Source organism: Macaca thibetana, chromosome 9 (assembly GCF_024542745.1).
Source record: "Macaca thibetana thibetana isolate TM-01 chromosome 9, ASM2454274v1, whole genome shotgun sequence".
NCBI classification, from domain to species: domain Eukaryota; kingdom Metazoa; phylum Chordata; class Mammalia; order Primates; family Cercopithecidae; genus Macaca; species Macaca thibetana.
This window is the reverse complement of record NC_065586.1, coordinates 122754436-122781614: the sequence shown is the minus strand read 5'-3', so window position 1 is coordinate 122781614 and position 27179 is coordinate 122754436.

The following is a 27179-nucleotide window of genomic DNA, read 5'->3' as shown; positions in this document are numbered from 1 at the left end:
CGACCACATGGAATCTAAACCCGGGAAATGTTATTGGGTTTCCAACCTGCCTGCAGCCTTGGTAAGCTCTGACTCAAGGCACAACAAGAATTACAATCTGCTTTTTATTTTTTTCCACAATTCTCTTATTGCCACCCGTTGTCACTCTGGCTCTCTGGGTGCTTTTTATCCTCTTAAAATGCTGCTCACAAGAGGCAAGTCATTGCCTTCGAGGGCTGCTCTTTCATGTTAAATCATCCAAAAGCAGCTTGAATATTGATAGCCATTGTTGTAGAAGCCTAGAACAGGACACAGTTGGGTTTTTTTTTCATGCTTGTTTTGGAGACAGCCCTCTCTGGGAAGCCCTTACTTGGCAAACACGTGTCAGGCTCCTGCCCATGGTGCCTCCTCTTGGGATCAGGTCACAGACCCTGCATTGCACTGGTTCAGGTGTTTGCAAGCAACAGAAACTGACATCAGCTGGCGTGAAATAAAGGAATTTGCTAGGAGTGGGTGGGGCAGCACATGTAGGGATGGAAAGCTGAAAACCTTGAGCTCAGAGGGGGTGCTCTGCCCAGCTGGGAGCAGGAGTGAATGGTGGCCTCTGCAGGGCACCAGCCTGGGAGAAAGCAATGCCAGCTGGCTGAGTAGAAAGGCCGGGGGCTTTGGCTGGTGATCCCACCACCACTACACCCTGTGTTGGAGGGCTAAGTGCCAAAGGCCAAGTGTGGCTGCTGTTTCAGAAGAAGGGTAGCAGAGGCAGGCAAGTAGGTAGGTGCACATGCTGTCTTCTGTGAATTTCAGGAGGGAGTCAGGATTCCTTGGCATTTAGGTCTCCGGAATGAATTCTGTTAAAATCCAGCAAGAAAGGATTTAAGGATCATGGTTCAGTGTTTCTCTAAATGTGCTCCATGGATGCACGTTGCATTGGAATCTCATGGGAAGCTTGTGGAAAATGCAGATTCCTGGGCCTCACCCCATTCCTTAGAATCAGAATCTCTAGGATGTTGGCGGAGGAGCTCAGAATCTGTATTTTAGCATATTTCCTCGGTGATCTGTCTGTGAAATGAGTTGTGGCCCCAGTTTGCCCTTCAAGCCTCTTAATTTCAAAGCAATGTGTTGGCTGCTCTCTGCTTCCATGAACTTCACATGCCAGGACTCTCCAAGTGTGTAGCAAACTACATCCAGTGATGAGGAGTGTTGAAGCCTGGAAGATGTATTGGGAAAGGAGAGGGTCTAAAAAGGGAAGAGGCACTTCTGCAAGCAATTGGGCAGGTCTTTATGGTGGCAAAAGCATTTCTCTCCATTGGTGGCAAAAGCTGGAATGTTTCATTTTTGGACTTTGGTAAAAATGGAGACTTGTTTAGTAGGCAATAAATAATAATGCATATCATTTATTGAGTGCTCAATCCTGGCATTTTATTCTGGCAACTCTGAAACATAGATGCTTCCTCCTGCCACCCCTGGGTTTATAGGGCAGGAAGCAAAGGCACAGGGACATCCAGGAACTTGCCCACAGCTGGCAGTGTCAGAGCTGGAGGGAGTCCGGGTGATATGGTGTCAGGCCCACCTCCTGACCCCGTGCTGCCTCCAATTTGTTGACACAATTTTTACAGATGGTGAAAGATCTGCCAATGTGGGTACTGTGGGTGTGTTCTTGTGTTTTCGTTCAATTCCATTCCGTCCTATTAGGCCAGCATGCATAAGGAGTCTAGAAAGAGCCACGCACTGGGGAATACAAAGGGGATCAAGACACTGTCCTTGCCTTCAAAGAGTTGGTTCTGTGGAGGGCTACAGAAAAACCCATAATGCTGATAGAACAGTGTAACACTTGGGTGCTCTCAGCCAGGGGCTCTTTCTGCATAGCCTGGAGTGGTGGGTGAAACAGGAAAGGAATCAAGGAGGGCTCCAAGGTGGAGGTAACCATCAACCTGGACCTTAATTGATGAATAGGTGATTAGCAGCTAGACAGATTAGAATAAGAGTGGGAAGGAAAAACTAGACATGGCAGGCCTAGTGGCCCAGTGGGCATTGAATGGGACAAGATGGAGAACAGTGGGGTAGCAAGGGAATCAGATATGGGGGAATGGCTGGAGATGAAGTGGGAAAGTTAGGCAAGTTACAAAAAGTCCTGGGTGCATTCCTACTCTTTGTTCATTATCTCATGTATTATTTTCTATGACTGCTGTAACCGATTACCACAATTTAGTGGCTTAAGCAATACAATTTTATGATCTACCATTCTGGCTGTCAGAAGTCTGAGATGGGTTTCCTGGGGTGGAGATCAAGGTGTTGGCAGGGCGGAGTTCCTTCTGGAGGCTTGAGGGGAGAATCTCTTTTCCTGCCTTAACCGGCTTCTAGAGGCTGCTGACTTCCTCGGCAGGGGGCCCCCTCTATCCTCTTCAATGCCACAACTTTGAGTTCCTTTTGGGTTGAGTCCTTTTCACATTGCCTCTCTCTGATTCTCTCTTCTACTTCTAAGGACCCTTAAGAGTACATTGGGCCACCGAAATAATGCAGGATAGTTTCCCTATTTTAAGTTCAGCTGATTAGTAACATTAATTCATCTGCAACTTCAGTTCCCCTTTGCCATGTCACATAGGATATCCACAGGTTCTGGGGATTAGGACATGAGCATCTTTGGGGGCCATCATTCTGCCCCTGCATCCTCTAATCACTGAAGGCTTTTAAAATATGGAGCAACAGAGTCAGATCAGAGTTTCTGAAAGATGATCTTGGGAGCAGGTTTACCAACAGAACCACAGAATTCCTTTTTCTGCCCCTCGTGGTAGACAAGACATCATTCATTTTTCTATATTCTTATTTTAATGTCACTTTATGACATTTATAGAGAAATGTGGAATGGCAAATTTAGAGGTTCACATTTTGATGTTTATTCAACTGTGTTTTCTCTACATTTTATTTATATCTTGCCTCAGCCCACAGAGAGTTTGATGTAACTTCCAAAAATGCAAGAAATGCATGATGCAGGAACAGTAGTTGAGGAAAACAAGAAAAGGGAAATTTTAAGTAGGAAAAAAAAATGAAGTTATAGAGGGCTAGTTCACTGCTAATGGAAGCGAGATTCATTAATGTGGTTCCAAACTTCCTAGCTCACAAAGCAAAGAGGGAAAAAGATAGTACGATAAATACAGGTGTACAGGTGAGTTGTTTAGGAGATGCCTAGCCTTTTCTATGGCTGACACCTGAGAGGAATTTCTCCTTCGGATGCTCACAAAGCAACAGTGTTGGCTGTTGCATACTTTGTCCTTGAAAGCAGCTCTACTGGAGACAGTAATGACCTTGTAAAAAGCCAGTCTCTCACAGTGTCCTTCAATGCTAGCAGATGACCCAATACCAAAGCACATTTCACTGAAAGATCCTACAAAGCGGGTGGGTGGAGTTGGGGGGTAGTGGAAATTTTGGTTATTTATTGCCCCAAACTTAGTGGCCTAGTACAACTAGCCCAATTTATGATCTCTCCCAATTCTGTGGGTTGGACTGGGCTCAGCCAGGCAGTGGCGAGGTGGTGTCATCCATGGGCTCAACTGGATGTGGAGCATGCAGCATGGCTCCCTCCCACGCTGCTATCAGCTGTGGGCTGGGGTTCCATGCCTCGATTCTCATCACACAGCAGCAGGGTTCCAAGAGGACCATCCTAAGGGTGACGGGACAGGCATAGCCTCTGAGCCTCTGAGGCTCAGCCTCAGAAATTATACATCACTTCCACTACATTCCATTGGTAGGAACACATTGTGGGGTTAGTCCAGATTCAAGAGAATGGTGAAATGGCATTGTTGTCTGTGGTAAATACCCCAGATTCATTGCCTCACGCCATGGAAAAGTAGGACGTCGACACACAAAGAGGGAGGCTCGGAGTGGAAGTTTAATAGGCAAAGAAGAGAAGAGCAGAGCTCTCTGTAGAAGAAAGGGGTCCCGGAAAAATGGGTTGCTGCTTCCATGGTGAAATACAGCGAGTTTTATAGATGAGCTTGAGGAAGAGGTGTCTGATTTACATAGGGCACGTAAGATTGGTTGGACCAGGTGTGCCATTTGCATAAGGCGCAAAAAATTGGTTAGAACTAGGTGTGTCATTTGCATAGTGTGCGAAAATCTGGCTACCCCACCCTAATCTTTTATTGTGCACTTGGATTCTCTACCTGCTGGTGCCATGTGGCCTGTTCCTTTACACACGGTTACAAAGAAAAGGGAAGATGGAGCCTCCATGTTGAACACACCTGGCCCTCAGGTAGCCCTTTTCTATTGGCACGGCTGCCAGCATTCACCTGTGCAAGCTTCCAGCTTGCTTGTCTGTGTCTGCAGCTTGATTTTTCAGGCCGCTCTTCATTAGAAAAGAAATGATTTTGGGGACTGCTTTTCGTTAAAAGGGAAATTCCACCAAGGACTCTGTTGCCCATAGTATCTGCCTAAATAATTACTTTATAGCTCCCGTATCAATGGGAAATTGACTCCACCTCTTGACAGGAGAAATAGAAAAAAATAGGTGGCTGCTGTTAATCCATCACAGGAGGCAGGACAATGGCCAGGTGTGCAGCTCCCTGACAAGCTGGCATGATCCAGGGGTGAAATTGGGAAAAGCTTGAGAACTGGATAGGAAGCCTTGGCGTATCTTTTCAGCAATCCCCATAAGCATCAGCCGCGGCAAATGGTCCTCTTGATAGAGATCAGTGAGTGGAGAGAGCAAGGTTTGTTTCCCGCCCAGGATATGGAGGATATTATTTTATATTGCAAATTAAGGGAAGAGTTGTATATTTCAAGAGCCAAGCTGAAGAAGAGTTTCCTTCTATCCTGTATTTTTGTTTTCTTCAGTAACGAATTTCAGTTTAGTGGGCAATAGGATGTTCCCAATCTAACAAAACTGGCTCTGGTTAATCATGGACTTGCCAAGCGATATCTGTGGTGGTTCTGCATGGGGTTAACTTGGCTAAATTGAAGTTATGCTTTTTAGACTCTTCCTTCTTGTATGGCCCCGAATGAAAGTTGGCGAAGAGATATCTGTGTGAGATCTGAAGGTTATAATGAGAAGTCTATCTCCCTGTTTTGATGTTTGACTGCTGACAGCTCTAAGCCTCGTTCCTCCCTCTTCTTTTTGATCCCCGGCTCCCCATAGCTGGACAAGCTGATGGAAAAGCCCACTTCTCTTTTCCTTTAGTGCTGGCAGGAGATTCAAACCATACAAGCCTTTGCCTGTACTAAGGAACCCTCTGCTAGTCCCACCCCCTAACCACATATAACCCCTGATCAGGAAAAGCGTTCCCCGATCTCTGAAGCCATGTCAGGCCTGCTGGGGAGGCGGGCCTGCTCCCCCCGAGAGAGCTCAATTATGTGAGTAATAAATTTTTTCATACCAGCTTGTTGTATGTGCATCATCAGTGTCCACAATGGAACCAAGCTTTGAGTGGGGGGGTCTGTCTGTCTGGGCAGGGAGCTGTGGCAGAGATGGAAATGAAGCTGCCAGTAGGACTCTGTGAAGACTGTTCTGGTTAGAGGCTGTGAGGTTCCAGCAGATTTCAGCTGACTTCTGCCCTTCTCCGCTCTATATCAAGCTCTTGACCGGTGGCCCTACTGATGGACGCAAACTCAGTGCAAAGGCTGCAGCTTTCCGTGACTTTCTCTGCACACTCTGGAGTTTGTCTTAGAAGCTGGGGAATGACTCTTCTCTGATCTACTAACTTCCCCTCGGAACTTTACTTCTTCAGCTTTTCTCACAATTGTGTAAAGCCTCATCCTATAAATCCCTTAATCCAAAATACTCAAAGTTTTCTGCTCCTTTGATTAAACCTTGACTGATAAAATAACTCTTCAGGCATTACTTTTTTTTTTTTTGAGACAGAGTCTCGCTCTGTCACCCAGGCTGGAGTGCAGCGGCACAATCTCGGCTCACTGCAACCTCCTCCTCCTGGGTTCAAGCAATTCTCCTGCCTCAACCTCCCAAGTAGCTGGGACTACAGGTGCCTGCCACCATGCCAGGCTGATTTTTGTATTTTTAGTAGAGATGGGGTTTCACCGTGTTGGAGAGACTGGTCTTGAATTCCTGACCTCAAATAATCCACTTGTCTTGGCCTCCCAAAGTGCTAGGATTACAGATGTGAGCCACCGCACCCAGCCTCAGACACTACTTTTAAGATCGGCTACAGACGGCATCAGTGTGTGCTTGATGGAACTGAATTGGAGTCCAGAGAGGTAAAGTAAGAAGTCCTGGACCACATGGAGAACATTGGCCAGTAAACTCTAGGTCTCCTGACTCAGCTTTCTTCCACACAACACTGGGTGTCTTGTGGATGCCTCGTGTGTGCTGGGTGCTGTGGGAGGATTTATGTAGGATTCCAAAGGGAAGACACATTCTCTGATTTCAAAAAGCTCACCCCTCTGTTGCATTGTTGCCTGTGGTTAGTAGATTAAAATGACAACTATTACTGCACACATGCATGCACACCCACATGCACACATAGACACCACTTCTCAGTTTACTAACATTTGTCACACCGAGTATCTCAGTATGTCACAGGCTAAGTGACCAGAGAATGGATAATTGTTATTATGGCAGACCAGGAAGTGGTACATTCTTATTCAGTGGGTTAATGTGCAGGGGTTTGGAAGGGAATGTTAGTGTGTGACCTGCCTTTAATTATTGACCTGGGCTTATGCACTGGGTGTATCATAACCAGTTAGTATTCTGTTCCCTAGATCACCCTGAGCAACCAGTCATGTGCGGGGTACCATGTTTCACGGGTGGAAGTGAGCTTAGAGCAATGATCCCCAACCTTTTTGGTGCCAGGGACTGGTTTCATGGAAGACAGTTTTTCCATGGACTCGGGTCAGGTGGATGGTTTGGGGATGATTCAAATGCATTACATTTATTGTGTACTTTATTTCTATCATTATTACATTGTAATATATAACGAAATAATTCTACAACTCATCATAATCTAGAATCAGTGGAAACCCTGAGCTTGTTTTCCTGCAACTAGATGGTCCCACCTCAAGGTGATGGGAGACAGTGACAGATCATCAGGCCTTAGATTCTCGTAAGGAGAAGGCAGTCTAGATCCCCTGCCTGCTCAGTTCACAGTAGGGTTTGTGCTTCTATGAGAATCTAATGCCACTGCTGGTTTGACAGGAAGCAGAGTTCAGGTGGTAATGTGAGCCATGCGGAGTGACTGTAAATACAGATGAAGCTTTGTTCGCTTGCCCACCACTCACCTTCTGCTGTGCGGCCTGGTTCCTAATGGGCCACAGACTGGTAATGGTCCGTGGCCGGGGGGTTAGGGACTCGTGGCTTAGAGGATGAGACTGGCAGGCTGAATCATGTTTTCGAGGGAAGCTCTTGTTCCTTCCAGCGATGACAAGTTCTCTTGTAACTCTTTAGTTTGAATAATTTCAGACTTTAAAGTAGCAGAAAACAATACAAAAATTATCCAATATCTCCTTATCCAGATTCACCAATTGTTTACATTTTATTCTCATTTGATTTATCGTTACCTATCTATTGACAATATTTTTCTGAGCCATATGAAAGTAAGTTGGAGACATCACTCCCTTTTACCCCTAAATTCTTCAGTGTGTATTTTCTAAGAGCAAGACATTCTCTTACATCATTACAGTACTATTAACAAATTCAGGACATTTGCCATTGATAAAATACTACTATCTAAACCCTAGTCCATATTTATCACTCCTACAATGTCCTTTATAGTTTTTTTTCCCCAAGGCCTGGACCCAATTCTGGACCACTCTTGCATTCAGTTTTCATGTCTCTTTAGTCTCCCTTAATCTGAAGCTGTCTCTTGTCCTTTTTATCATTTCCTTGACCTTGGACATTTTAAAGTTATTTTTTGGACTTTCTCAGTGGAGGTTTGTTTGATGTTTTCCCACGTTCAGATTCAGATTCAGCAGTTTTAGCAGACATACACAAGAAACAGTACTCTGTCTTTCACAGCACATAATATCAGAAGGCACGTGATATTTGTTTGTCTCAATACGTGCGACGTTAAGTTTGATCACTTGGCAAAGGTAGAATCTGCCAACTTTCTCTATGTAAACTTACCATTTTCCTTTGAAATTAACAGGCAATGTAAAGGGATGTGCCTTGAGATTATGTAAATATCATGTACCACCTCCAACTTTTATCCACTAGTTTTAGCACTCATTGATGATTTTCTAACTCTCCTAAGGCCTTTATATTTATTAGTTGGCATTTGGCAGAAGGGAAAACTTTTCTTTTTTTCCTTGCTTACTGTATGTATTCATCTACTTGTTTATGGACTCATGTATTCTTACTTTATTTGATTAGTTACTAACCATTACTAATATTATTTTTAGTGCTCAGATTGTCACAGACTTAGTCATTGAAAGCTTTGTGTGGCTCCTATGTTCTCTTGATATGTCCCTATCATTCTTTGAGCAATTTCTTGCTTTCTGGCACAATATGATGCCACAGTCTTATTTTATATTTTACTTATCCCATCCGTGAGATCAGTTTAGGATTCTTTGTTCTTTTTAGTGAAGAATGGTATTTAGAAGCCAAAATCTAAACAGCAGATATGCTCACTGCTACTGGTGTGTCACTGATTCTAGATCTTCTCAGTGGACAGAGCTAAGAAATGCATGCATGCGTATACATAAACACACAAGTACATATACTTCAAGCACATATGTATGCCAATATGTTTATTTTTATAGTTATTCTGTGTATGTGTATACATGTATTTGTGTATAGACAAACACACATGTGTGCACACACACACAAAAACATGAAAATACATGCATATATGCATGAGTGCATAATGACTACTCCAATTCCAATCTAGCACCATGGGGTACATTCTGATTTTGTTCCTTTCCCTGTCTGTAACCTTTTTTCCAATGGTTAGATGCCTGGCACTGTGTGACCTCTGGCATCTTGTTCATCTCCTGGCTCTTTGCTAAATTTCGCAGCCTTATTATGTGTATGTTGAGTCCAGCTGTTGCTAAAGAACCAGAGGTGAGCTCCCACTTCCTCTCTCCTTGCATGTTCCCCACAATTTCCAATTGTCTTGGCAACCCCAAACTTCTTAGCCCTGCAGGATCATCAGTCTGGGTTTGGACTTCACTTCCCATACTGAACTCTGGAAATTGCTCCTAGAAAATGTGCAGCTTACCTGGTATGTTTCTTGTCTCTCATGGGTTACTCTCCTGCATTGCCTCTTGTCTACTGTCTCAAAACAGTTGCCACATACATATTGCTCAGTTTCATGGCTAGCTGTTACCTTAGTCGATAGCAAAACTGCTATAATAAAATACTGTAAATGGCATGGCTTAAACAATATAAATGTATTTCTTGCAGTTCTGGAAGCTAGAAAGTCTAAGATCAAGATATTAGCAAGATAGGTTTTGTTTTTCAGCCTCTTTTCTTGACTTGTAGGTGGTGACCTCTTGTTTGTGTATGTGTGTGGAAGGGAGCAAGCCCTGTGGTATCTGTTCTTCTAAGGGCACTTATCCTATCCATCAGGGCCCCACCCTCATGAACTCATCTAATGCTAATCATCTCCCAAAGGTCTCATCTCCAAATACCATCATATTGGCGATTCGGGCTTCAACCTATGAGTTTTGAGGTTGGGACACAAATGTTTAGTCTATAACAGCTATTTATAGCAAGGAGGTACATCTAACACCAGTTACTCTGTCATGGCTAGACTTGGTAGTCTCTGCTTAGTTTTTATTTTACTCCAAAACACTGTATTTAAATTGTAGTGTTGGCTGGGTGCGGTGGCTCACGACTGTAATCCCAGCACTTTGGGAGGCCAAGGTGGGTGGATCACAAGGTCAGGAGATCAAGGCCATCCTGGCTAACACGGTGAAACCCCGTCTCTACTAAAAATACAAAAAAATTAGCTGGGCATGGTGGCAGGTGCCTGTAGTCCCAGCTACTTGGGAGGCTGAGGCAGGAGAATGGCATGAACTCAGGAGGCGGAGCTTGCAGTGAGCTAAGATTGCGCCAATACACTCCAGCCTGGGCAACAGAGTGAGACTGTGTCTCAAAAAAAAAACCCAAAAACAATAACAAAAAAAAAACAGAGAAAAGTTGTGTTGGGTCCTTTGAGTTTCAGTCACATCTACAGCCTAGTAAAAGTGCTGGTGGGAAAGATATAACACAGCATAATTTGAGACTTCAAGGTAAGAGAAAAACCAATTTTGTATTCCAGAAAATAGAATAAACTCATTTCTTTTAGCATCTTGTTGAGCCTTCAGGCATTGATATTTATACATTTTATCAATTCATGATATCGCTTGGAGAAGAACTTCATTAGCAATCCCAAATCATCTGTGGCCTTCTCATATGATGTGTTTCCGTGTATCTTGGACACTTAGATTTCTGTATTTGTATGTGTGTTTGCTATAGTTCATTTTTTTCTGATTTATAAAAATACTACATATCACTTTTTGCAAAATTTGCAAAATTTTATGAAAGACTAAAGAAGAAACTTAAATCATTGGTAATATCATTTAAAGCTAACTACTGATAGCCCTTTGAATTTCCCTATGTGTTTAAAACAAGCATGGCTTGCTTTCAAAAAAGTCGATTATTTTAACATCTCAATATACACATGTATTGTCGAAGATGAGAGTGGAAAGAACCTTGAAAGAGATCTCAGCCGGCAATTTTGTAGCTGGGTAAACTGAGGTTCAGCAAGCACACCTGGTCAGGAATGCCTAGATCTCTGCTTTATATCTGTATTTCACACATTGTGCCACTTCTGGAACACCTCTTCAATATTATCAGAGTCATAGATCACTAGTCCTTTTTCCTAATAAACGAGCATCTTACCACTAAAATTCAAACATTTGCCCTTGTGCTGCCCCCAGTGCTATTGCTATCAGTCACCTCACCTTGTGCGTGATGTTACTTTGTAACAATAGTAAGTACATTGCCCAATATACAGAGCAAGGCAATACACCAAGACACCGGGTTGCAGTAGAGAAAAAGGTTCAATCTGTGAACCCCGAATATCTGAGACCGTCTCAGTTAATTTGGAAAGTTTATGTTGCCAAGGTTGAGGACACACGCCCATGACACAGCCTCGGGAGGGCCTGACGACATGTGCCCAAGGTGGTCAGAACATAGTTTTGTTTATACATTTTAGGGAGACATGAGACATCAATCATCACATGTAAGATGAACATTGGTTCAGTCTGGAAAGGCGGGATAACTGGAAGTGGGGAAGGGGCTTCCAGGTCATAGGTAGCTAAGAGAGGAAGGGCTGCATTCTTTTGAGTTTCTGATTAGCCTCCCCAAAGGAGACAATCAGAAATACATTTATTTCAGTGTGAGAGGGGTGACTTTGAATAGAATAGGAGGCAGGTCTGCCCTAAGCAGTTCTCAGCTTGACTTTTCCCTTTAGCTTAGTGATTTTGGGACCATAAGATGTATTTTTTCCCCCTCACAAATCATAGGACCACCAAACAAGGAGAGAGGAGGAAACCTCAAATCTGTCTCCTTGAGGAGGCATGTAAACCAGAGCGACTCCATCTTAAATAGGAGCTGGGTAAAATGAAGCCGAGGCGTGCTAGCCTGCATTCCCAGATGGTGAAGGCATTCTAAGTCACAGGATGAGACAGGAGGTCTGCACAAGATACAGGTCATAAAGACCTCGCTGATAAAACAGGTTGCAGCAAAGAAGCCTGCTAAAACCCACCAAAACCAAGATGGCGATGAGAGTGACCTCTGGTCATCCTCTGCTACCCTCCCCACCAAATGCCAAACATCAGGAAGTTACCCCATATCATCTAAAAGAGGAGGCATGAATTATCCACTCCTGGTTTAACATATCATCAAGAAATAATCATAAAAATGGACAACCAACAGCCCTCGGGGCTGCTTTCTCTATGGAGTAGCTATTCTTTTATTCCTTTACTTTCCTAATAAACTTGCTTTTACTTTACTCTGTGGACTCGCCCTGAATTCTTTCTTGCGAGAGATCCAAGAGCTCTCTCTTGGGGTCTGGATCAGGACCCCTTTCCTGTAATACCTGGATCTCTCCCTGAGAGCAGTGGGTCTCAAAGTGAGGTTCCTGGACCAGCAGCACGAGAGGCATCAGAGAACTTTCAGAAATGCAACTTATGGCTGGGCACGGTGGCTCACGCCTATAATCCCAGCACTTCGGGAGGCCCAGGTGGGTGGATCACCTGAGGTCGGGAGTTTGAGACTAGTCTGGCCAACACAGTGAAACCCTGTCTTTACTAAAAATACAAAAATTAGCCGAGCGTGGTGGTACGTGCCTATAGTCCCAGCTACTCAGGAGGCTGAGGCAGGAGAATCGCTTGAATCCGGGAGGCAGAAGTTGCCGTGAGCCGAGATTGCACCACTGCACTCCAGCCTGAGTGACAGAGCAAGACTCTGTCTCAAAAAAAAAAAAAAAAAAAAAAAGAGAAATGCAACTTATTAGGCTCCACCCTCACCTACAGAGTGGAAAACCTGGGGTGGACCAGCAGGCTGAGCTGTGGCCAGCCGGTCAGGGATTCTGATGCAAGCTATTGAGAACCAGGTCTTTGTTTTAGAGGTCCTGATAGAATTGTTCAGGGGTGTGGCCTGAGCTTTGGTAGTTGCTGCTAAAGCTTTTCAGGTGATTCTAATGTGTAGCCCAGCCTGAGAATTATTGCTCTCGAGCCACCTGCAGCTTGCAGGGCTTGCATCTCCAGCAAACTGGCCTCCTGCAGGCTGCTCTTCATCTGAATAATGGCTTTTTCTATTGTTTATGGCAGATTTCTCTTCATCTTTCTAATCTGTATTATAAAAGAGTAGAAATGTAATTTCCCTGGTTAGCTTATATTTTACATGAAAAATGGCTAGTTTGAATCAGACAAAAGGGAAGATATCTTTCAAAGGGTAATGACCCCTGTTCAGTCAAGTTGCAGCTTTCTTTTTTTCATTGCAAGGAGAGTGAACAATTCATTTCTCCTAAATTGGTTTTCTTCAGGGTATCTCCCCCAACAAAGGAGCATGTGTATGAAAACAGCCTGGTGGGTGACATAGAAGCAGTCAGCCAGGTCTCGAGACCCTCCAGATCACTTTTTTCTCAGTATGATTGAGAATCAGGGCATTTGCACAGCTTTACAGGGAGATCCAGAATTCAAAGAAGAAATTCTAGGGAGGCAGAGACTTCCAGCAATGTACCCACCATGTGTGAGGTGCAGCACCATTTTGCATCTGAAACATTTCATGACCTACTGGTTGGTCTAAGGCAGGCTTCCTCAGTGTCAGCACTATTGATGTGTGGGACTGAATATTATTTGTGGTGGGGGGCCATCCTGGGCATCGTAAGATACGAGCTGCATCCTGGCCTGTAGCCACCAGAGGCTACATTTGTGCCTCCCAGTTGTGACAACCATACATCCCTCCAGACATTGTCAAATGGGGGGCGGGGAAAAGGGGTGGCAAAATTGTCTCCAGTTGTAAACTGCTGGCCTCAGGTGACGGAGGTTGTGGCTGCACCAACTTGCTCTCACTGTGCCTGGATCAGTGGGCATCTGGACTGGATGTGGGCCTCCATGCTCCTCAGACACTGGGCATCTGGACTGGCTGTGGGCCTCCGTGCTGGGTGTGGAGTCAGGTGTCTTTAAGAACAGAAGCAGTGGGTCTGGGGATAGGGTGGGGTGGAGCATGCCTCTGGAAAGATCCTACCATAACTAAATACCACCCCAGCAGGTACAGTGGCCTGGCTGGCAAGTTTCTTGGCTTCTCTGGCCTCCTGCCTGCTGGGCCTGCTGGCTCTGCCCTCACAGCGGTCCCTAGGTTCTGGTTTCTAAACTCAATCTTGCTCCAACTCTGCATCCCTGCCTGTTTGACCTTGTATCTGGTCACAGCAGCTCCCCACTTTTGGCATCAGGGCTGGCAGCTCCTGGGCACTCTGCCCTGCTAAACCACTGGAACCAGGTGACCTTAGACTGTGAAGGACAGCCAGATCATCTCAACACACTGAGTGGACTTGGATCCTCAGGCTCCAGACGCTGCCTCTTGAGACAGCACTCTGGCGTTGCTAGTTGGAAAGTGTACTGGCAGCCCAGGGTTTGTTCCTGATCCTCGGATTTGTTCCTGTTTGTGTAGTACTAAAGTCATTGAAACTAGCTGACTGTAGTACAGTGATTTTTTAAATGTCTCCTTATCACATTTTTACATGTGTTTATTGCTTAGTTCCCGAGGGATGTATTTTTTCCCCTTTCATATAAATACTCTTTTTGAAGGGAGTTTCCTTTTATTAGACTCAGCAGTTTAATGGAATCAACTCTTCAGTGCTCAAAACTATTTCAAAAAGCATAAGCCTCTTTTGCCCCCATCTTTACCTTCCAGGCGACTCTGATTCCAAAGAGCTGCCAGCTTCCAACAGTAAGTTCAGTGCACAGAGCATCCTTTCAATGGATCATATAGGTTATTTCATGGATGTCCGTTAGAGGAAGATCACATAGACTCTTTTGGATATTTTACATCTAGAAGAAAAAGCATTTCCCAGTAGGAATTTGTACCCATTATATGGTCTGGGGCTTCCCCACATCCTTCATCCTTACAGAAGTGAGGTGGCATCAGGTACTGCTGAAGCTCCGCTTTGAAAACCCCTGGTGGTTTTACCCTGGAGGATAAACAAGAGCCCCCACTGTTCACATCCAAAATCTTTGGGGGAACCATAGCTCTATAGGATCAGATGTCTGTGAAGGTGGAATTCTGGCAAGGGTTTCCCAAAAGGTAACCATACTGACCTGTTGGAGAAGCTGGCTGGCACCTCCTCTTTCACCTTCTGGAGAGAGCAGCTCCTCGTGTCCTGCAGGAATAAAGTGAGCAAGGGGGAAGTGGGGTAGGTGGCCCTTCAAGATTTGTCTGTATGCTCTCTTTTCAGAAAGATTAGGACATTTGGATTAGAGCATTTGCAAGCTCTGTTTGCTTTTGGTAAGAGTGTTGTGGAAAGTCAGGGACCCTGAACAGAGGGACCGGCTGGAGCCGAGGCAGAAGAACATAAATTGTGAAGATTTCATGGACATTTATCAGTTCCCAAATTAATACTTTTATAATTTCTTATGCCTGTCTTTACTGCAATCTCTGAACATAAATTGTGAAGATTTCATGGACGTTTGTCACTTCCCTAATAATACTCTTATAATTTCTTATGCCTGTCTTTATACTCTCTTAATCCTGTTATCTTTGTAAGCTGAGAATGTACATCACCCCAGGACCACTGTTGTACAAATTGATTGTAGAACATGTGTGTTTGAACAATATGAAATCTGATTGTAAAATGTGTGGTTGTACAATTTGAAATCAGTGTACAGAACAGAATAACAGCAATTTTCAGGGAACAAGGGAAGATAACCACATGGTCTGACTGCCTGCAGGGTCAGGCAGAATAGACCCATATTTTTCTTCTTGCAGAAATCCTATAAACAGACATGCAAGTAGAAGGAATATCGCTGAATTATTTTCCCAGCAAGGAATAACCCTGGGGAAGGAATGCATTCCTGGGGGTAGGTCTATAGATGGCTGCTCTGGGAGTGTCTGTCTTATGCAGTTGAGATAAGGACTGAAATATGCCCTGGTCTCCTGCAGTGCCGTCAGGTTTACTAGGATTGAGAAATTCCAGCCTGGTAAATTCTAGTCAGACTGATTCTCTGCTCTCGAACCCTGTTTCCTGTTAAGATGTTTATCAAAACAATACGTGCACAGTGGGATATAGACCCTCATCAGTAATTCTAATTTTGCCTTTGCCTTGTGATCTTTATGGCTCTTTGAAGCATGTGATCCTTGTGACCTATTCCCTGTTCGTACACCCCCTCCCCTTTTAAAATCCCTAATAAAAACTTGCTGGTTTTGTGGCTTAGGGTTGTCATCACGGTCCTACCAACATGTGATGTCACCCCCAGAGACCCAGCTGTAAAATTTCTCTCTTTGTACTCTTCCTCTTTATTTCTCAGACCAGCTCACACTTAGTGAAAATAGAAAAGACCTACATTAAAATATTGGGGGCTGGTTTCTCTGATATAAGAGGATTTGACTTTTATTATTATTATTATTATTATTTGAATGCAGGTGAGAACCTAAGGCAAAGGCAGGCAAATAAATAGTATTGAGACCATTTCCTGTGGCCCCAAGGGGAAAAAAAAAATAAAGTAAGAGGTTTTCCCTGCCTCCTTGTCTAGACTCAGGATGGCAACAGATTGAGTGATTTCCATGCCAGTTCTGGCTCACTGGCTGTTTATGCCTGGAAAAGTGATTGAGGATTCTGAGGCTGCATCCAGAGCCAGTAGAACCTAAGTCTTGATTGACTCAGAAGGGCTCCATGGGTCCTGAAAGGGAAGTGGTGGAGTACAGTGGGTGAGGCCAACACAGAAATAACCTCAGGACAAAACAAACAAAATGTGCTCAGAAGAAGACTAGCAGCATATCAGATGCTTGGGTGAGAAAGTTTTCTTTGAGTTTGGGGAATAAGGAAGAGCTTCATTTAGGATAAAACTTTATCTTTTACTTTCTATTTTTGTGTGAGTGGTTTGTGTTATGGCGTTAATGCATCTATAATCTTTAGTAATTTTGAATTTCCCAAACATACAATAATAGGCAGTTCTGTTTCTACCAGGCATCCATGTTTGAGAAGTCTAAAGGAAGATGTCATACAGTAAAGAAAGCACATGGCTTATTGGGCAGATCTGTGTCCAATGTGCCAGTTGGAAGAATGGCCAAGGGCTCAGTTAGTTCACACCTGTGTGGTCTACGTGTTGTTGTATTGGACTGATGACTCCATTGGCTCACTTGCAGAGCCTAGTACCTACCCCTGACCAGTGACTGCCTTTGCTCAGATTTAGTTTGCTTCTCTGGGTTCTGGATCTTTTAAATTCATCTGCTGCTGTATTTCTGGGCACATTTCAAAGCTTCCTGGATGAATAAAAGTGCATTAAATGCAGCATTGCAGTGTTGCATCTGGTGCAAGTGATCTGTTTTCTTAGTGACATTCTCAAATCTATTAAATAATTTAAAATCATCTCCTAAATTCCTGGCAGGTATTAAACAGCTGTCTTTAAAACGAGTAGAAAGACATTGACACAGGATGAGAAAGTTCTTCTCTGAATTATTCCTCCTTTTGTTCTTCCTCAGGCTGGAAGTACAGGATTGATTAGCACAGCTCTATGTGGGCTGAACCCTGAGCCACCTCCCCAGCTGTGAAGTGGTACCCATCCCAAGGGTCTTGCCGGTGACTGGCTGGGCTCATCATGCAGATGCCTGGATAAGACCAGCTTCCCAGTGGTCCCTGACTATCCTGGCTGTTAGCTGTGATGATGGCTAAATGCAGTTAATCAGATGGTCATAACATTATCAGCTTGTGAAATCCTTCCTTTCTCAGAGCTTCCAGTGTTTGCATCTTGTGTGTTTGGTTTTATTACACTTGGAATACCAACTGTATTTTAGCCAGCTATTAAACACGAATTATTTCTAAATAATCCTCGTAGCAAATAACTGTAAGATATATGTAGCAAAGTTATATGAATTGTTCTTTACAGTTTCCTAGCATGCATGTTAGAGTGAGTGTCTCAATTGATTCCTGTGGCTTGACGAAGACTCTCTCCTTGGCTAAACTTTGGTCAGGCTCTCTGATCCCTCCTTCTGATCAGGCCTTAAGTTTAGCCCCTGTCCTGTCCTTTACCTGCCCAGCTCAGCCTTAGCAAGGCTCTCACTACCCTTGATATCTGATCGAGTTTCTCATTCCCCAACTTTGAGATCTAAGTCCTTGGCCTGCCTTTAACAAGAATCCTGCTAGGTGAGTTTAGCAGGAACCCCCTGATCCTTGATATTCTTCTGAGCAATTTTCCATCCACTGAACCCTCTGCTCCCCCACCCTTTACCCTGCTCCTTGTCTGTCAAGCCCTTTTGTCCTTATATTTGAAGTTGAGCCCACTCTCTTCCCTATTCCATAGAGCTGACTTCTGTTGCAGTGGTCTTGAATAAAGTCTTCGTTATCTTTTTGTCAAGTGTCAGAATAAATTTATCTTAAACAGGCTACTCTCTAAGGTAAATAAGGCAAACATTGCTCCTATTTTACTGAAAAAGAAACTGAGGCTTTCATTGTTCAGTTCCATAGAACAGATGACAGTGCTCAGACCTGATTTCAGTTCCATAGAACAGATGACAGTGCTCAGACCTGATTTCTGGTTGGTGGAGTCACTTTTAGCTTTGCAGACAACACAGTCTTCCCTTATTCCTTCAAGCCAGAAATCTGCATTTCCTTGCTTGAATTTACTCCACATGGCCAGGAAACTTGACTAGAGATGTGCAGGGGAAAGGGGACAATCACAACAAGGGTGGTGAGGGCAGAGAAGGGGAGGAGAAGTATATATCTTTGACCTCTGGTCCCCCCAGTGACCAGGTTTTTCTGAGCTGCAGGTGAAGCCACGGCTCCTCAACCCACTTCTGCTTCTCCTCCTGGAAGTTATCCCTAGAATAGGATCCTTTACACCCAGACAGCTTCCACTTAGAATGAATAGAAAGGGTATCTCTCATTGCCTATGTGTCTTTGAGTAGTCTGCTTAACTCTTTTATATTTTGGTTTTCTCTTGTATTCAATATAGGAGGCAGCTAGCTCTAAGACTAATTCCAATTATAAAATTAGTAAGTCCAATATTGAAGACCACTTATTTTGGAAAAGGGAGTAAAAGGTATAAGGAGGGGAGAGAAGCCAGTCACGAACAGAATTGAAATCAGGAGCCCAGCTCCCGGTGTCCTTGTTCTTTCCTCTCTACCCATCTGGATCAGCATCCTGTGGGCTAACCACAGATCTGACTCAGTACCACTGAGCTGCAGTTGGCCCTTCTGGAGCGTGAAGTCAGGAACGAAGAGTCTAAACATCAGCAAGAAGGTTGGCTCTCATGCTTGTGCTCTGCATAGCATTATGCATGTATATCCCATAGCCTAAAATGTACTTACCAATGAACAAAGCTAAGATCAAAAGGATGCTAACCGGATTACAGGTGAGGATGGGAGGTGGAGCAAGGAAGAATGCACCCCTGGATTCCATGTTTAGCTGAATCTCTTCCCTGTGTTCTGTTTACAGACGCTCGGGGTACTGTCTTCAATTCAACAAGAGAATCTTTGTTGCTGGCTTGCAACAGAATCTAATAGGCTTCTTTTCTTATTGTCTGGACCTCTTGGGCACTCTCCTGGGTCTTCTGTGGAAAACAGATCTTACAGCTGCCATCATCACAATCATTGTCATATTGCCTTGACTGTCTGTGCCATATGTACCCCAACAGAATGTGTGTCACTTGAAAGAGGGACATTGACAAAGCTCTGTCTTTGGATCCCTGGTGATCAGCCCCTGGGGCAGTGCTTTATGAAGAGCTGTTGAATGTGCTATTGAATTTCCTGAACAAAAGCCCTGGTCCTGGGTGGGAAGAGCACAGTTGGAATCCCAGCTCTCCTGCTGATGAGGTTTGTGGCCACAGTGTAGAAAGAGGAGGGCTGCATGGGTGCAGTGCCCCTACCAGCTGTGTGAGTGTGGTCTAGGAGCCTGACTTCTTTAAGACATAGCTTCTGTACCTGCCCCAGGACTCTCATGAGAATTGAAAGTGATTTTTGCAATCGTTTTAATGTAACATCTCTTGTGAACCGATGGACTTTGATGGAGTGAGTTGCCCCAGTAGAGGTTTAGAGGGTGTGTTCTCCCAGGTCAGATGGACTTGAGTCCACGTCCTGGCTGTGCCTCTGCCCAGGTGGGTGACCTTGAGCACATCACTCCCTTTTCTGTGCCTCACTTTATCCTTTTATAGCATAGAGGGGAGTCATAGCATCAACCTGTGGGGTTGTCGTGAAGATGAAATGTGCTGGTCCTCTAGAACACTAAGCCCTCTACACTGTGCCTGGCCACTGGAACACCCAGTAAGTGTTAGACTGTTGTGCCTTTAAATTTATGTTCTGGGTACTTTTTTTGAAACTTCAGTCTGATTTTCTGTGTACCTCTCTTAGCAATGACAAGTCATTTTAAAACATTTTCCTAAAGTAGTTTTTTATTTTGTTTTGTTTTGTTTAGCAACTTAAAATAGCAAACATTTATTATCTTATAATTTCTTTGGGTCAAGAATCAGGGCACAGCTTAGTTTAGTTTAGTTTAGTTTAGTTTTGTTTTTGAGACAGTCTCACTCTGTCACCTAGGCTGGAGTGCAGTGGCGTGATCTCAGCTCACTGTAAGCTCTGCCTCCTGGGTTCAAGCAATTCTCCTGTCTGCCTCCTGAGTAGCTGGAATTACAGGCATGCACCACCACACCTGGCTAATTTTTGTATTTTTAGTAGAGACGGGGTTTCATGATATCTCTGTTTTGGTACCAGTACCATGCTGTTTTTGTTACTGTAGCCTTGTAGTATAGTTTGAAGTCAGCTAGCATGATGCCTCCAGCTTTGGTTTTTTGGCTTAGAATTGTCTTGGCAATTCGGGCTCTCTTTTGGTTCCATATGAACTTTAAAGTAGTTTTTTCCAATTCTGTGAAGAAAGTCATTGGTAGTTTAATGGGGATGGCATTGAATCTATAAATTACCTTGGGAAGTATGGTCATTTTCACGATATTGATGTTTAGTAGAGACGGGTATATAATCCTTCGGGTATATACTCATGGAGTTTGAGACCTCCTAACCTCAGGTGATTCACCTGCCTCCGTCTCCCAAAGTGCTGGGATTATAGGCATGAGCCACCACACCCAACCCTTAGTTGGGTTTTCTCTGGCTCAAATTATCCTTGAAGTTTTATTTATTTATTTATTTATTTATTTATTTACTGGCATTTGAACTGCTGGTGATACTTATTACTTATTATTTTTATTTGTTTATTTTTCATTATACTTTAAGTTCTAGGTCATTATACTTTAAGTTCTAGGGTACATGTGCCCAACATGCAGGTTTGTTACATATGTATACATGTGCCATATTGGTGTGCTGCACCCATTAACTTGTCATTTACATTAGGTATATCTCCTGATGCTATCCCTCCCCCCTCCCCCAACCCCATGACAGGCCCCAGTGTGTGATGTTCCCCACCCTGTGTCCAAGTGTTCTCATTGTTCAATTCCCACCTTTGAGTGAGAACATACGGTGTTTGGTTTTCTGTTCTTGCGATAGTTTGCTGAGAATGATGGTTTCCAGCTGCATCCATGTCCCTACAAAGGACACGAACTCATCCTTTTTTATGGCTGCATAGTATTCCATGGTGTATATGTGCCACATTTTCTTAATCCAGTCTGTCATTGATGGACATTTGGGTTGGTTCCAAGTCTTTGCTATTGTGAATAGTGCCACAATAAACATATGTGTGCATGTGTCTTTATAGTAGCATGATTTATAATACTTTGGGTATACACCCAGTAATGGGATGGCTGGGTCAAATGGTATTTCTAGTTCTAGATCCTTGAGGAATCACCACACTGTCTTCCACAATGGTTGAACTAGTTTACAATCCCACCAACAGTGTAAAAGTGTTCCTATTTCTCCACATCCTCTCCAGCACCTGTTGTTTCCTGACTTTTTAATGATCGCCATTCTCACTGGTGTCAGACGGTATCTTGTTGTGGTTTTGATTTGCATTTCTCTGATGACCAGTGATGATGAGCATTTTTTCATGTGTCTGTTGGCTGAATAAATGTCTTCTTTTGAGAAGTGTCTGTTCATATCCTTTGCCCACTTTTTAATGGGTTTGTTTGTTTTTTTCCTGTAAATTTGTTTGGGTTCTTTGTAGGTTCTGGATATTAGCCCTTTGTCGGATGAGTAGATTGCAAAAATTTTCTCCCATTCTGTAGGTTGTCTGTTCACTCTGATGGTAGTTTCTTTTGCTGTGCAGAAGCTCTTTAGTTTAATTAGATCCCATTAGTCAATTTTGGCTTTTGTTGCCATTGCTTTTGGTGTTTTAGACATGAAGTCCTTGCCCATGCCTATGTCCTGAATGGTATTGCCTAGGTTTTCTTCTAGGGTTTTTATGGTTTTAGGTGTAACATTTAAGTCTCTAATCCATCTTGAATTAAGTTTCGTATAAGGTGTAAGGAAGGGATCCAGTTTCAGCTTGCTACATCTGGCTAGCCAGTTTTCCCAGCACCATTTATAAAGTAGGGAATCTTTTCCCCATTTCTTGTTTTTGTCAGGTTTGTCAAAGATCAGATGGTTGTAGATGTGTGGTATTATTTCTGAGGGCTCTGTTCTGTTCCATCGGTGTATATCTCTGTTTTGGTACCAGTACCATGCTGTTTTGGTTACTGTAGCCTTGTAGTATAGTTTGAAGTCAGGTAGCGTGATGCCTCCAGCTTTGTTCTTTCAGCTTATGATTGTCTTGGCAATGCGGGCTCTTTTTTGGTTCCATATGAACTTTAAAGTAGTTTTTTCCAATTCTGTGAAGAAAGTCATTGGTAGCTTAATGGGGATGGCATTGAATCTATAAATTACCTTGGGCAGTATGGCCATTTTCATGATATTGATTCTTCCTATCCATGAGTGTGGAATATTCTTCCACTTATTTGTATCCTGTTTTATTTTGTTCAGCAGTGGTTTATAGTTCTCCTTGAAGAGGTCCTTCACATCCCTTGTAAGTTGGATTCCTAGGTATTTTATTCTCTTTGAAACAGTTGTGAATGGGAGTTCACTCATGATTTGGCTCTCTGTTTGTCTGTTACTGGTGTATAAGAATGCTTGTGATTTTTGCACATTGATTTTGTATCCTGAGACTTTGCTGAAGTTGCTTATCAGCTTAAGGAGATTTTGGGCTGACACGATGGGGTTTTCTAAATATACAATCATGTAATCTAAAAACAGGGACAATTTGACTTCCTCTTTTCCTAATTGAATACCCTTTATTTCTTTCTCCTGCCTGATTGCCCTGGCCAGAACTTCCAACACTGTGTTGAATAGGAGTGGTGAGAGAGGGCATCCCTGTCTTATGCCAGTTTTCAAAGGGAATGCTTCCAGTTTTTGCCCATTCAGTATAATATTGGCTGTGGGTTTATCATAAATAGCTCTTATTATTTTGAGATATGTTCCATCAATACCAAACTTATTGAGAGTTTTTAGCATGAAAGGCTGTTGAATTTTGTGAAAGGCCTTTTCTGCATCTATTGAGATAATCATGTGGTTTTTGTCTTTGGTTTCGTTTATGTGATGGATTACTTTACTGATTTGCATATGTTGAACCAGCTTTGCATCCCAGGGATGAAGCCCACTTGATCATGGTGGATAAGCTTTTTGATGTATTGCTGGATTCAGTTTGCCAGTATTTTTTTGAGGATTTTTGCATCGATGTTCATCAGGGATGTTAGTCTAAAATTCTCTTTTTTTATTGTGTCTCTGCTAAGCTTTGGTATCAGGATGATGTTGGCCTCATAAAATGAGTTAGGGAGGATTCCCTCTTTCTCTATTGATTGGAATAGTTTCAGAAGGAATGGTACCAGCTCTTCCTTGTACCTCTGATAGAATTTGACTGTGAATCCATCTGGTACTGGACTTTTTTTGGTTGGTAGGCTATTAATTATTGCCTCAATTTCAGAGCCTGTCATTGGTCTATTCAGGGATTTGTCATCTTCCTGGTTTAGTCTTGGAAGAGTGTATGTGTCCAGGAATTTATCCATTTCTTCTAGGTTTTCTAGTTTATTTGTATAGAGGTGTTTATAGTATTCTCTGATGGTAGTTTGTATTTCTGTGGGGTCAGTGGTGATATCACCAGGTGATACCTTTACCATTTTTTATTGCATCTATTTGATTATTCTCTCTTTTCTTCTTTATTAGTCTTGCTAGCAGTCTTATCAATTTTGTTGATCTTTTAAAAAAACTAGCTCCTGGATTCATTGATTTTTTTGAAGGGTTTTTTGTGTCTCTATCTCCTTCAGTTTTGCTCTGATCTTAGTTATTTCTTGCCTTCTGCTCACTTTTGAATGTGTTTGCTCTTGCTTCTCTAGTTCTTTTAATTGTGATGTTAGGGTGTCAATTTTAGATCTTTCCTGCTTTCTCTTGTGGGCATTTAGTGCTATAAATTTCATCTACACACTGCTTTAAATGTGTCCCAGAGATTCTGGTATGTTGTATCTTTGTTCTCATTGGTTTCAAAGAACATCTTTATTTCTGCCTTCATTTTGTTATGTACCCAGTAGTCATTCAGGAGCAAGTTGTTCAGTTTCCATGTAGTTGAGTGGTTTTGAGTGAGTTTCTTAATCCTGAGTTCTAGTGTGATTGCACTGTGGTCTGAGAGACAGTTTGTTATAATTTCTGTTCTTTTACATTTGCTGAGAAGTACTTTACTTCCAACTATGTGGTCAATTTTGGAATAAGTGCGATGTGGTGCTAAGAAGAATGTATATTCTGTTGACTTGGGGTGGAGAGTTCTGTAGATGTCTATTAGGTCCGCTTGGTGCAGAGCTGAGTTCAATTCCTGGATATGCTTGTTAACTTCCTGTCTCGTTGATCTGTCTAATATTGACAGTAGGGTGTTAAAATCTCCCATTATTATTATGTGGGAGTCTAAGTCTCTTTGTAAGTCTCTAAGGACTTGCTTTATGAATCTGGGTGCTCCTGTATTTGGTGCATATGTATTTAGGATAGTTAGCTCTTCTTGTTGAATTAATCCCTTTACCATTATGTAATGGCCTTCTTTGTCTCTTTTGACCTTTGTTGGTTTAAAGTCTGTTTTATCAGAGACTAGGATTGCAACCCCTATCTTTTTTTGTTTTCCATTTGCTTGGTAGATCTTCCTCCATTCCTTTATTTTGAGCCTATGTGTGTCTCTGCACGTGAGATGGGTCTCCTGAATACAGCAGACTGATGGGTCTTGACTCTTTATCCAATTTGCCAATCTGTGTCTTTTAATTGGGTGATTTAGCCCATTTACATTTAAGGTTAATATTGTTATGTATGAATTTGATCCTGTCATTATGATGTTAGCTGGTTATTTTCTCCATTAGTTGATACAGTTTCTTCTTAGCCTCGACGGTCTTTACATTTTGGCATGTTTTTGCAGTGGCTGGTACCGGTTGTTCCTTTCCATGGTTAGTGCTTCCTTCAGGAGCTCTTGTAGGGCAGGCCTGGTGGTGACAAAATCTCTCAGCATTTGCTTGTCTGTAAAGGATTTTATTTCTCCTTCACTTATGAAACTTAGTTTGGCTGGATATGAAATTCTGGATTGAAAATTCTTTTCTTTAAGAATGTTGAATATTGGCCTCCACTCTCTTCTGGCTTGTAGAGTTTCTGCTGAGAGATCTGCTGTTAGTGTGATGGGCTTCCCTTTGTGGGTAACCCGACCTTTCTCTCTGGCTAACCTTAATAATTTTTCCTTCATTTCAACTTTGGTGAATCTGACAATTATGTGTCTTGGAGTTGCTTTTTTCAAAGAGTATCTTTGTGGTGTTCTCTGTATTTCCTGAATTTGAATGTTGGCCTGCCTTGCTAGGTTGGGGAAGTTCTCCTGGATAATATCCTGCAGAGTGTTTTCCAACTTGATTCCATTCTCCCCGTCACTTTCGGGTACCCCAATCAGACGTAGATTTGGTCTTTTCATATAGTCCCATATTTCTTGGAGGTTTTGTTCATTTCTTTTTACTCTTTTTTCTCTAAACTTCTCTTCTTGCTTCATTTCATTGATTTGATCTTCAATTACCCAACACCCTTTCTTCCAGTTGATCGAATCAGTTACTGAAGCTTGTGCATTTGTCACTTAGTTCTCGTGCCATGGTTTTCAGCTCCACCAGGTCATTTAAGGACTTCTCTGCATTGGCTATTCTAGTTAGCCATTCATCTAGTCTTTTTTCAAGGTTTTTAACTTCTTTGTGATGAGTTCGAGCTTCCTCCTTTAGCTCGCAGAAGTTTGATCAACTGAAGCCTTCTTCTCTCAACTCGTCAAAGTCATTCTCCATCCAGCTTTGTTCCATTGCTGGTGAGGAGCTGTGTTCCTTTGGGATGGTTCTTTGTTGTTGTTGTTGTTGAGACAGAGTTTCCCTCTTGTCACCTAGACTGGAGTGCAATGGTGCAATCTTGGCTCACTGCAACCTCTGCCTCCCAGGTTCAAGTGATTCTCCTGCCTCAGCCTCCTAAGGACCTGGGGTTACAGGCATCTACCACTATACCCAGCTAATTTTTTGTATTTTTATAGAGATGGGGTTTCACCATGTTGGCCAGGCTGGTCTCAAACTCCTGACCTCAGGTGATCCATCTGCCTTGACCTCCCAAAGGGGTAGGATTACAGGCCTGAGCCACTGTGCCCAGCCGATGAAGTTCTTTTGTGGTGATTTATGAGATTTTGGTGCACCCATCACCCGAGCAGTATACCCTGTACCCTATTTGTAGTCTTTTTTCCCTTTCCCCCTCCCACTCTTCCCCCTAGGTCCTCAAAGTCCATTGTATCATTCTTATACCTTTGTGTCCTCATAGCTTAGCTCCCACATATCAGTAAGAACATATGGTGTTTGGTTTTCCATTCTTGAGTTACTTCACTAAGATTAATAGACTCCAGTCTCACCCAGGTTGCTGCAAATGCCATTAATTCATTCCTTTTTATGGCTAAGTAGTATTCCATTGTATATATATATCACAGTTCCTTTATCTACTCATTAATTGATGGACATTTGGGTTGGTTCTATGATTTTGCAATTGCAAACTATGCTGCTATAAACATACGTGTGCAAGTTCCTTTTCTGTGTGACTTCTTTTCCTCAGGGTAAATACCCAGTGGTGGGATTGCTGGATCAAATAGTAGTTCTACTTTTAGTTCTTTAAGGAATCTCCACACTGTTTTCCATAGTGGCTGTACTGGTTTACATTCCCACCAGCAGTGTAGAAATGTTCCCTGACCACTGCATTTACACCAATGTCTATTGTTTTTTGATATTTTTGATTATGGCCATTCTTGCAGGAGAAAGGTGGTATTGTATTGTGGTTTTGATTTGCATTTCCCTGATCACTAGTGATGTTGAGCATTTTTTCATATGTTTGTTGGCCATTTGTATATCTTCTTTTGAGAACTGTCTATTCCTAAAATCATTTTTTAATGAAGAGTAATGCATATTCATTACAGAAAAGAAATGAAGAACAAGTTGCCTATAGTGCCACCCTAAGAACAGACCATTGTTATTATTTTAGCATATTCCATGTAAACAGCTTTCTCTGTGTGTACAAGTTTATATTTCATAATTTTCTATTTTCATTTAGACATTTCAGTTGT